The 12,931-nt window shown below is 42.4% G+C and overlaps 1 protein-coding gene across 1 annotated transcript in view; it reads right to left on the bottom strand.

The window, feature by feature from the left end:
• RHOBTB1 (Rho related BTB domain containing 1) overlaps nt 1–12,627 on the bottom strand; it is a 138,871-nt gene extending 126,244 nt beyond the window's left edge. Inside the window, exon 1 of the mRNA XM_021073598.1 lies at nt 12,493–12,627. The gene's annotated coding sequence lies outside the window, so the exon portion shown is untranslated. The remainder of the gene's footprint in view (nt 1–12,492) is intronic.

Genomic DNA, 12,931 nt, shown 5'->3' on the forward strand with positions numbered 1-12,931 from the left:
ATATGTGCTGACTCATCCACTTCTCTCACTCTGGCGGCCCTCCAGCCTCTCTCTTCCCCTTTCAAGCCAGACTGCTGTAAATAATTACTGATGCTCGATGCTCTGCTGGTCTGTCTATCTGTCTTTTCTGACTGCCTGTATGCAGCACCCACCCCTTCAGTCTGAGGACTCCCTCTGGTGGGCTCACACTTTGGGGTTGTAGAGATGCAGAGGGGAAGTTGAGGCTGCAGCCCAGGCCATAGAAGTCACACAGAGTGTGCTGTGTAGTATGTCAGCCCAGGAACTCTTCACTCCTCCCACCCCCGCTAGCAAGGCCAGTCAATGTGAGGTTTATGGACCCTGCGCACAAGAACACCATTGGCTGCATGAACAGGCAGTGTTATGCTCATAAAATTCCCTGGAGTCAGTTTGGGATTTTTGTCTCCAAGTCAGACCCCAGAACCTCACTGTTTCATGCAGTTTCCACCTTGTTCCACTCTCTTTCTCGTGGTCAGCAAAACATCAGAATGACTTTCCTCTCTATCATGCCTGCTCCCTAAGTAGCCTCTCAAGATAGGGGTAAAATGTAAACCTGTGAGAGAGTCTCAAACAGGCATGACCATGGACAGAACCAGAAATTCTGTACAGCAGAGTGACTTAGTTATACACATATATACATTCTTAGAAATATTCCTTTCCATTATGGTTTATCCCAGGAGACTGGATATAGCTTCCTGTGCTATAGAATAGGATCTCATTTTTTATCCATTCTAAATGTAATAGTTTGCATCTATTAACCCTGAACTCCCCATCTATCCCTTTTCCTCCCTACTCCTCCTCATCAACCACAAGTCTGTTCTCTATGTTGGTGAGTGTGTTTCTGTTCTGTAGATAGGTTCACTTGTGCCATATTTTAGATTCCACATATAAGTGATATCTTCTGGTATTTGTCTTTCTCTTTCTGACTTACATCACTTAGTATGAGAATCTCTAGGTGCATCCGTGTTGCTGCAAGTGGCATTATTTTGTTCTTTTTTATGGCTGAGTAGTATTCCATTGTATATATATACCACATCTTCTTAACCATTCCTCTGTTGATGGACATTTGGGTTGTTTCCATGTCTTGGCTATTGTGAATAGTGCTGCAATGAACACTGGGGTGCTTGTGTCCCTTTGAATAGTGATTTTGTCTGAGCATAAAGTCATATGTTTTGATATGGCAAAAAAGCCTTTCATAGTTATGGCCCCGATTACATCTCCAGACTCAATCTCTTCACCCTGCTCTCTGTCCTCTGACCACTTGCCTTTCCTTGTCTCTTCATTGTCCCCATTCTCTTTTGCTTTCCATACATTATGACTTCCCCATGTCATGCCTTCTGCCTGTACTCCTTGTCTAGTTGACTCTATACATGATTTAGATCTCATTCTCTAGAACCTCATGTCTCTCCTCTGTAGCATTTAGAGCAGTTGCAATTTCATACTGATTTGTGTCATTAGTTACTGTTTGCTCCACCATCCTGTAGGCCAGATGAGGACAGGGAATACCTGAGGACATTCACCGCATCCCAGCAGTGTCTGGCGCATAGTAGGTATTCACTAAAGCCAACTTGATTGAAAACTTGAATGTATGAAATGAATATGAAAACAAACCCAGATACATAAATTCAGCAAGGAAAAGGTACCCATAGCCTAGTGTTTAAAAATTCTAAAGAGAAGCACAGTACTGAGATTAAATACAAGAGTACCGAGAACTTTTTGATGGATTTAAGAAATTAAAGTGGGGGGGGGCTTCCTTTTTCTTCCAGATTCTGTAGTGGGTAGATGGGAATGATAGGGATTTCTTTTTTAAATGAAAAGATATCACCTATGTGGCAAAGCATCTGTTTTTTTCACACATATAAGAATATGCTAAGATATGAAGGTAGTACTTTCCAAGCCTGTTCCTGCTATTTTTGCCACTGCATATATTGAACTGGAGCCATTGCAAGGACAGGAAGAGAGGATCAGGACCAGAGACAAACCGGGGAGGCAAAGGAGAGAAGAGATTTCAAATATGTTTCCATCTCTGGGTTGTGGCTATTCTGCTGGGTACGCCTTTTTATATCCTTGCTTCTAAAACCCATGTCATTACATGCAATCTAATTGTCTCTGCTTCCATATGGTGACAGAATTCTATCAACTGTATCAGGCTCTCAATAAATAGGCAAAACGAAAATGTTGCCTAAGTTGTTTTCCCTGAGTGACGTTCCAAATACAGGACTGACCTCCCCCTAATCCACCCACCCCTGGTAATAAAACACAAATTTTGTCAGTTAGAATAGTATCAGTTGTGAATGTACTTTGGCAATTATAGGAGTCAAAACATCCCACATTGAAATAAGACATGCCATCTGATTTTGATTTAACACAAAGGGGAAGAAACATCCATTTGAGAATGACAAATAAAGCTGTCAGTGTGATCCATTTATAGCCCCTCAGAGAATGCCACAGATCCACATCATGTTCTGAGAAGCTAGTTATTGTATTTGCTCTCTCCAAGAGAAGGCATAGAAGTCCCCTGTGGACTGTGATCCAAGGAAACTAGGGTTAGCTGGAAGACCTCGTGCATCTTAGGGGCACACCCCTGAAGAGGGGAGAGGGAGAGCTCCAGTTGTTCTATCTAAGTCGTGAGCCACGGCCGCAGGGACCGATGAGGGTATAAGAGAATGGAGAAGAACCTTGGTCTTGACTGTCTGTTCCCCCATCTCTCCTCCCCCGAGTTCTAGGAAAGTCTTCGTGGCCAAATGAGGCCTCTTTCTGCAAAGCTTACTGCTAAGAAAAATTACAGAGAGCCATAAAATCTTGATTATCAATATCCACAGTGCTCGTTATTTTTGGACATTTTACTATAGGTTATTTCAGGCTCAGGTACAAGGGCACTTTCTGAAAACAAACATTGGAAACATAATCTCGATTCCTTATGACTGCACTGATGTTTCCTTCTTTCAACTACATATACATATATTCATATATAAGTATATGTAAAATATGACCCTCCGCAAGGCATAACTGATTACTTTTTTCTCCTCTGCATTGGCTGCTAAAAAACTGAGAATAAAATTTGTTACTATCTTCTAGCAAGAGTGTTGAATTTCATTCCATAAATTTTGAGTATGAATTTCTCTCCTGGCCCTATCTTACATCCCAAGCCTTATTTTTTTCCTTTGACTCATTTTTTCCTACCTATTTGAAATATATTTTATATTGCTGTACAGTATGTATTTTTATTAGCCTTTCTCTATAAGCTTCAAATCCTTTCTAGCATATAAATAAAATATACAACATTTATAGATAGCCTATTTTTTTTTTCCCTTTGGAGGGTTGCAAAATTTTCCCAAGGCAACATATAACTAACTCACTGCCATAAATATATGAACATTAAGACACTGGTGTGTTCATAGTAATTAATTTTTTTGTAGTTTAGTTATATTTTCCTAATATTTATACATATACTTTCAGAGCTGGAAAGTCTGAGGTCCAGGGACTCTCTCACATTATATGCAAAATTTTGTGATGTAAATTTTTACTGTGGAAGCGTTTTCTTTTAATCCACTTCTTAGATGTGAATTTGACCTGAAAGTTTAAAAATTTCTTTTTTTGCAGTGTAATAACTCCAGAAGACCAAATCTTGGTCTCTTTTGGACATTCAACAAAGTGACAAGATATTTATTGACTACCTACCAAGTACCTAGTGCTCTAATAGTCACTCAGAAAACAGCAGTAAACATTTAGCCTTGACCTCTGACTTCAGGGTGCTTCTGGTCCAGTGGGGATGAGGGTGGGCAATGAAAACACAAATGGGAAATAGTTGGGTATTAATGAACTGTAGCAAAGTAATGTAACAGATAGTGAATGAGATTGGATGGTCAGGGAAGATCTCCCTAAGGCAGTATAATCTTAGCCGTGCTAAGCAAAATTGGAGGAAAGAGCATTCCAGAGAGAGACCAGCTAATGCGAAGACCCTCATGGAGATACAGGCTTGTTATAGCCCACAGCTCTTCTAGAAAATCATAATGGTGGTTTTCCCGATTCACTTGTCAAATCTACATGCAGTACTTCAGTCTAGAAATATCAGACTAATGATCTTCTGCATGAAGGTTAGATATCTTTTCCTTGTTTTCATTTTTTTTTTTTTAGTTAGATTTCCTAATGTAAGGGACAGGTATCCTCAGAAAAAAAGAGTGCAATGTCTTTTATTATACATTAAAATCACTCAATAAATAAATATTTGAGCCTGCCATCTTGAAGGCACTGTGAGAGATACCCTCAAGGTGTTCAGTGCAGACCAAATGAAATGTAACTGCCATGCATGTGACCATAATGTACCTTAAACCAATTTTGTATTGTTCTGTAACATACATTTATAACCAAGTAAATTCTAAGGCCCAGACACTTTAATGTACAGTTTGAAACCCAAAGCTCTTTAGCAAGGCACCAATCATCCTATAAAAGTTGAAGATGGATGAGGAGGAGAAAGGAATACATTGTGAAAATTAGGATTAAAAATTCTTTGAAATAAGAACACTTGGAGTTCCCGTGGTGGCGCAGTGGTTAACGAATCCGACTAGGAACCATGAGGTTGCGGGTTCGATCCCTGCCCTTGCTCAGTGGGTTAAAGATCCGGCGTTGCCGTGAGCTGTGGTGTAGGTCGCAGATGCGGCTCGGATCCCGTGTCTCTGTGGCTCTGGCGTAGGCTGGTGGCTATGGCTCCGATTAGACCCCTAGCCTGGGAACCTCCATATGCCGCGAGAGCGGCCCAAGAAATGGCAAAAAGACAAAAAAACAACAACAATAACAAAAAAAAACACTGTACTCTATGGCTTGGCCAATGCTCTAAACAGCCTTGGCTCTGGAGATCAGTAAATTAAGATGTGACTAAAGATCATAGGTATCTCCCACATTATTAGATGTTTCCCTGAATGGAACTGTTTTTGAGTATGTTGAAGAAATAATAGACCAGTAAGATGAAGACAAGCCTGGGTTCACAGAATTCTATGTGCCAGTTAAAGTGTCCCAGGAACTTTGTGAGACCTCTGTGTTCGTGGCCTTGGAGATAAAAAGCTATTATTACTTTTATTTTACAGATAGGGAGAAACCGAGGTTTAAAGAATTTGTACCTAAGCAGTCTGACACCAGAGCCTCCATCATACCATTACCAGCCTTATCAGTCAGCTCCATGAAGGAGGTTGTTTTAGGAGTTATATCTGAGAAGCTCATCTGCTTTGCTCTTTAAAAGACTTTGGGGAACAACATTTTGAATGATTATGAGCTTATCATATGCAAATTAATTTAAATATTAGCCCAAACAAGATAAGGTAGCAAATCTGCTATCAAGAGTAACACAACACAATTAAACTCAAAGTTTACTTGATTTTGGATCAGAGTAAATTGTTTGAATTAGCTATAATATGCCCTCTTTTATGAGAAACAATGAAAAGTTTAATGTAATGAAATTTGTTTTAAAATTCTCAAATAGAAAACAAACTCACAGTTACCAAAGGGGATGGCAAGATGGGGATGGGGAGAATAAATTAGGAGATTGGGGTTAACATATACACACTACCATATATAAAGTAGATAAAAAACAAGGACCTACTGTATAGCACAGGGAACTATAATCAATGTCTTACAATAACCTTAATAGAAAATAATCCAAAAAGGATTCTATATACATATATATATATATAACTGAATCACTTTGCTGTACACCTGAAGCTAATACAACATTAATGTAACACATAACATTAACATTTAAACTAACTATGCCTCAATTTTAAAAAGGTAAAAAAAATTCTCAGTCAAAAGTACAAATGTGATTTTACTAACTTGTTCTGCCCTCACTGATTTTTGATGATGACATTTCAGCTTGGCAAAGGGGCATTTTCAAGCCTTCTCCAACTCTAGATCAGATCCTCATTTTCCTTTTCTTTCTTGTCAAACCATCCTGGCAGGCTGCTGCAAGGCTAATCACAGTTCAATAATAAGGACAGTAGTAGCAGCAGTAGCAGTCATAGTACTAGGTACCCCTGATTGAATATTTACACAGTACTATGCACTGTGCCGAGCACCGTACAATTTAACTTTACCTTCACAACAACGCTGTTAGTAGCCTTTATTATTACTCTCAATTCCCAGGTCAAAAGATGGAGGCTCTTAGAGGTTGCTGAGGCATCAAAGGCTTCCCAACTTGCTATTGGAGGAGTTTATACCAAGCTTGCTGACCCAGGCTTTCTGCAGTTTCCTACATTAGCTCCTTTTTTTTTTTTTTTTTGCCTTTTTGTGTTTTTAGGGCCACACCTGTGGCATATGGAGGTTCCCAGGCCAGGGGTCTAATTAGAGCTACTGTTGCCGGCCTAAGCCAGAGCTACAGCAACACCAGATCCGAGCCGTGTCTTCGACCTACACCATAGCTCACGGCAACACCAAATCCTTAACCCACTGAGCAAGGCCAGGGATCGAACCTGTAACCTCATGGTTCCTAGTCAGATTCGTTTCCACTGCGCCACGGCAGGAACTCCACATTATCTCCTTTGGTTTGATCATGTTTTCTCCCCTAAGTGACACATCAGTGAGGATACTCTATGTCCCAACATAGGCAGTCTAAACCCTTTCGGATCCAAGGCTGTCCATGATCTGGACTTAAAACAAAACGAAACCTGTCCAAGCTCATTTCTCAGTACTCTGCACTAAATATGCTCAGCCCCCATGAAAGCTGCCTCCTCTCAAACTTCAGAAGTCCCCGAAACCCACAATCCAGCTTAAATTCCACTGCTTTTAAAGGCCCTGTTCAAATTCCACTTTTCTAAGCCATCGTCCAGACCTCGCCAGCCCAAAGTAGCTTTGAAGAGCCGGCCTCTGCTGTCTACCATGGCTGCCTGGAATCCATGGAATTGTTATGAGAGTTCTCTTGGAAAGCACCACTGGGCATTTTTCTCAGGAGCACGTCCAGAGCTTTTATCAGTACTTTAAAGCTTAACCATGCCACTTAGCACCTCTCCCTCCCTCCCTCTCCCCTCTCTCTCTCTCTCTCTCTCTCTCTCTCTCTCTCACACACACACACACACACACACACACACACACACACACACACGAGTCTAGAAATTAATGACATTAAATGCTAATGTTCCTTGAACAAGATGGCTGGATTTAGGAAGTTCCCATCATGGCTCAACAATAATGAACCTGACTACTCTCCGTGATGATGCAGATTTGATCCTTGGCCTTGCTCAGTGGGTTGGGATCTGGTGTTGCCATGAGCAGTGGTTTAGGTTGCAGGTGCAGCTCGGATCTAGCATTGCTGTGGCCTGTGTAGGCTGGCAGCTGTAGCTCTGATTAGACTCCTAGCCTGGGAACTTCCACGTGCCTTGGGGGCACCCCAAAAAAGCAAAAAGCAAAAAAAAAAAAAAAAAGGGGGATATTTGGGTTTGTAAATAAAAATATTATAGTGGACATGTCTATACCAAAATATGATTTGTTGTGTCTTTTAAATTCAAATTTAACCAGGCCACCTATACTTGATCTGCAACCCTGTCCTTGAATGTTTTGTGGATATTAACCTTATATCTCAACTATATTGAATATAATCATCTAGGGGGAAGAGACTTCATTATTTCTTCATGGAAGGTAACACACAACTTTTAGTTGCTAATTACTGATTTTTTTTTTCTTTTTTCTTTTTTGTGGCCCAGCAGAAATGTTTTGGAATGTTCTTACTTTGGAGCCAATATCAAAGCTAGGAGCTAAATCATGATTATACATTATGGCTCTTACTATAAGGAAACAGATGTTCATAATACCTAATAAACTGATTTTGATCATAACTATCTGCTGGATTCAAACACACTGATTTTTTGATTAAAAATCCTCTTAGAAGGAATCTGGGAAAATTCACAACATTCCAAAGTTATTTTTGGATCTCAGGGTGAGACTTCAGACCATTTGATGGAGAAATCACTAAAGGTATCTGTTAAAAAATGCAGTTGTCTGAGTTCAATCTCATATGTATTAATTCAGAATTGTGCAGAATGGCTCCGAGCTATCTGGGTTTTTAAAAAGCCTTGCAGATGATTTTTTTGACCTCTAAAGTTTAAGAACAGCTTTTTTACTGAGAAGGAATACTCTAGCAAGGATTGCTGTCTAAGTTAGAGAAGAAAAGTTATTTTAGCCTTTAAAAACACGCCATCATTTTTTAGAGTTCAAAATACCAATCATTTTTTAAATGTATCTGAAATCTATCACACTAGTGTTAAATGCTCAGTGCTGAAGATTTCTCATTTGGAGCTCCCAAGTATTTAAACAGAATTGGTAAACTAATGATAGGTATTACAAGGTTGCCTGATGGAGCCTTAAAATAGTAAATGAGTCCCTGTAGTTTATAGAGGCCATATGAAATTTTAAAATAAGATGATATGAATAGGATGTTCTTCTCTGGAGTAATGCTGCTTCCAGGATTGGTCTGGGAAACCTAAGGATCTTTGTAATTTCTGAAAGAAAGCATCATTGTCCCAAATTCCCCACCCTTGTTGACTAGATGATTACTGAGATTTTTGATTCTTGGTGAAAAGAGTGCTGGTCTGGAAGTCAGGAGGCATAGATTCTATACTTTGGGTTCTGTGTTTTTCTGAGCTTCAGTCTCTTTGTCAGTAAAGCAATGGTTTAGACCATGGACTGGTCTCTTCTGGTGTCTTCTAAACCCACATTTCTGTTATCATTCTGAGGTGGTTCTTTCTGCTGTAAAATATGGAGGTGGGACCATATGCAGTTTGCCCATCTGTCCTATCAACCGAGGGTAGACCTGCTGTTTCTGTCACTATACTTGGATCCTCATTTATAATTTAGGCTTACTCTCACAGTGTGAGATTTTTGTTTTGTTTTGTTTTGTTTTGTTTTTTTAGGGCCACTCCCGAGGCCTATGGAAGTTCCCAGGCTATGGGTCAAATCAGAGATGCAGGTACAGGCTTAGTCCACAGCCTCAGCCATGTGGGACATGAGCCTCATCTGCAACCTGCACTGTAGCTCCCTTGCAACGCCAGATCTGTAACCCGCTGAGCGAGGCCAGGGATCAAACCTGCATCCTCATGGATACTAGTCGGGTTTGTTACCGCTGAGCCACCGTGAGAACTCCCTCACAGTGTAAGACTGATGGACTTCATTTAGGTTATCCCAAGGAAGGGGACAATACATTGGCCATTAACCCATGTCCTTTATAAGAGACAATTATTCATTCAACATATACTTCTTGACCACCAACTATGTGTCACAGAGTCAGGCCCTGAAAATAAATATTAAAAACAGACAAAAAAGAGCTCTGGCCTCATGCTGCTTATCATCTTATGGGGGAGGGATGGGGGAGAAGATAAAAAACAACCACCGCATGTCAGCTGACACACAAATAAAATAACCACAGCTTGTAATCAGTGTTCCAAAGGATCACTAAGACTGAAGGAGGGAATAACTGAAGTCCAAGCTGTGACTGGGAAAAGCCTCTAGGAGAAGGTGATCTTTTCTTGGACTTAAAGGAAGCAAAAAGATAAACAAGGGAAGGGATTGGAGGAAAGGGCAGGGCAGGGGAGAGCACAGTCAGTAATCCCCTGGGAGGGGCACCTTATGTGCTTCGCAGCCCAAATCCTGGAACAGTCAGTTCCTTCGATCTTTGAGAGACAATTTAATCCAAAACAAGAGAAAGGAAATCAAAGGCCCAGAGAGCTCAAGGGACTTATCAAATGGCAAGTTAGGTAAATGGGAGAAGTCTTTCATGCTTCAGTACAGAATGTGAGCCCTTCTTAGGGGATACAGTGCATTAGGAAGTGCCAAAAGGCCCTGGTCCAGAGCTTCTCTGAGGCTAAGTTTCCTCTTGTGTGAAACACAGATGGCATCTACTGCCTCAGATGATCACAGGGGTTTAATGAGATAATGGTGCACAGTGCCGGGTATAGCATAGCCACACGTGGACTCTCTTGATTTTTCACCTAGTGCACTTGCAGCTATAGCAAGCTGTTGGACTAGAAGTAGGGCAGAGGTTAAGTTACTTGGATAAAGGAAGAGTGGGGGCAGAGGGAAGTTCTGGACTACTAGACTGGTATCTGTTTAGCACCTGTCCATCTGAGAGAGCTGAGTAAAGGAAATGAGAAGAAAAGGCTACGGAAAGTGGGAAGGTATCAAGGAAAAGCATTCGCAACTTTATGGTTTTGCTCACCCCTTAATCAGCTAGTGGGAAGTCTAGGGTTGTCTTCATAAGCCTAAACAGACCATCCATAGCAATGTTCCTACCTAAAATTAGCATATAAGGAATGGCTTTTATTCCAGGAGACTGGTAAACAGAAGAATGACACACTTTCTTATTAAATACATGCAAAGAGAACAATGTTAACATGTCACTCAGTCCACTGGGAACAAACTAATTCAATTATCTGCAGGATATTAAAATGATTACTGGTGTTAAGAATGCTTAAAAACGAAGCCCATGATATTGGAAGAATGAATAATTTATCCAAGCAACTCTGAAGACTTTCCCCTTTGTCTATGAACAAAACCACAGATTAAACTTCAGCCTCGAAATAGCAAGAGGCATATTTCATGGATTCAAGAGGACAGCTATAAGGCCATCCCACAAAACCCGTTTGCCCTCCCTGTTGTCTCACCTAAAACGTAAGGGAATATTTATGGTTTCAGGCACACTCGAATGAGGGCTGCATATTTCTTAGTTTCAGAAGTTTGCTGGGTCCCTTTTCCCCCAACCATAAGGTAAATGCCATTCCATATATAGCTTTTTGAAATGCCGCTTACTTTATGACTCCCCGCCAATGGTGCCTTATGGGAGAAATTGTATTTCAAAAGTTTCATAGGATGCGAATTGAACTCATTATTTTCCTCCAAACTCATTGTTTAATTGACAGGAAACATGCATTCTAAATCATCTTGTATGCATGACAGAAGCAGCTACATAAATTTAACAATGGGTGGATTATTACTATTTAGCATATTTATGGAATTTTATATTCAGGAAGCATTTTACGAATCTTTTATTAGTTAATCCCTACACTTCCCAGTGCATCTGACAGGTGGTAAACAATGCTTTGGGTTTTAAATTGCCAGTACATGAAAACTTTAATGGGGGGAAAAAAGTCTACACCTTTCCTCCTTGTTCCCAAACTTGCCAAGAGCACTTTCTGGTACCTTTTTCTCTCATTGGAAACCAAGGCTAGAGGTCTGGAAAGCAGGCTTGCACCCTGAAATGTGAAAGGGGCTCTGTTGGGCTCTGCCTCAGGTTCAGTGGCTGGCACCAGAGGAAACCTCACAAGACACCAAGGTGACATGACAGGATTCCCCTCGCAGACACATTCCCGGTAATATGACACCTAAAAAAGAACACTTGGAAGCAGGCCGTTTTCCTAAAACTGTATAGTGTACTAGTTTTCAAATCTAATGATGTCCTCCATACCTGCTGGACTTTCTTTCTAATGACAGCACCACTTATTGATTCTTTTTATTTATTATTATTATTTGTCTTTTTGCCATTTCTAGGGCTGCTTCTGCAGCATACGGAGGTTCCCAGGCTAGGGGTCTAATCGGAGCTGTAGCCACCGGCCTACACCAGAGCCACAGCAACTCGGGATTTGAGCCATGTCTGCAACCTACACCACAGCTCACGGCAGCACTGGATCCTTAAACCACTGAGCAAGGCCAGGGATGGAACCTGAAACCTCATGGTTCCTAGTTGGATTCGTCAGCCACTGAGCCATGATGGGAACTCCCCCACTTATTGATTCTCTTAACAATGCATACATGTATACTGAAAAATCAAACCTAATTCAAACTAAAAGAGTTGGTTCAACACCCACCTCAAACTCTTTACAGTCCTTCAATCTGCCCCTCTTGCAGACACCAGAAAGTGTTGGAGAGCAGGGCAAGGAAAGCCTCCATGGATCAGAGTGTCATTCTTGACCCAAAGGTTTTATAGCCCTGGGCTTTCAGAGCTAACAAACCAAGAAAAATCAATCGTGTTCCTGAGGGCGATTGTCTACAAGGAGCCGCAGATGCTGTGCTTACTTTCCGAAGACCCCAGTGTGGACCATCCCATCCCGCCCAAATGCTAATCTCTTACGATTGATCCTGATTATCCCTCTAATCCCTCCAGCGCTGCCAGCCTCTGCCCACGGGGGTGAGGGGTGGGGGTGTATGTGAGTGTGTGTATGTGTGTGTTGGGGGACAGGTAGGCAGGTGCAGAAAACACCCACGGTATTTTGGAAGCCAGCATCCCCGGGGCCCTGTGCTTTCTCAGAGCAGCCTGGCAGTGTCAGGAGGTCAGTGTGGGGTAATCAGGTCACCTCTCTTTCACGGATGCAAATGGATTCTCCAAGACCAAGTGTCCCCCGAGTCTGCCGATTTCGGGGGTGCGCCGAGAGCCCCCCTAACCCCGCCTACCCGCTTCCTCCCACGCTGCACGCGAGGTCCCACTCCACCCTGCACGGCTACCTGGGGTCGCTCGAGGCACCGTGGTGGTGGTGGTGGTGTTGGCAGCACGGATCTAGGGCTTGCCGGATCTAGGGCTTGCCGGTCTCAGCCCGGGGCTGGCGTGGCTGTGCTTTAGAGCGGGCTGACCCTGCCCTCCCCTCCACCTATCTGGGAGGGGGCAACACCTCCCACAACTGTCCCCACCCCGCCCAGGTGTCTGCCACCTCCCCTGAGGGCGGGGGCTGCTGGTCCCTCCCCACCCTCGAGGCCCGCTCAGAGTCATCCGGGGCGGAGCCCTGAGCCGCCTTCCCGCCATGGGGCCTTGGGAGCTGTCACCCCACGAGTACCGTGTACCCACACAGGGGGGCGGGGGGAGGCCCTCAGGCTTTGTTGACTCAAGCACCTGTGACCCCGCCCTTTTCCGCACAGGACTCGAGGGGGACGCATCCCTATAACACAC

The sequence above is a fragment of the Sus scrofa genome, chromosome 14 (genome assembly GCF_000003025.6).
Source record: "Sus scrofa isolate TJ Tabasco breed Duroc chromosome 14, Sscrofa11.1, whole genome shotgun sequence".
In the NCBI taxonomy this organism is placed as follows: Eukaryota; Metazoa; Chordata; class Mammalia; order Artiodactyla; family Suidae; genus Sus; species Sus scrofa.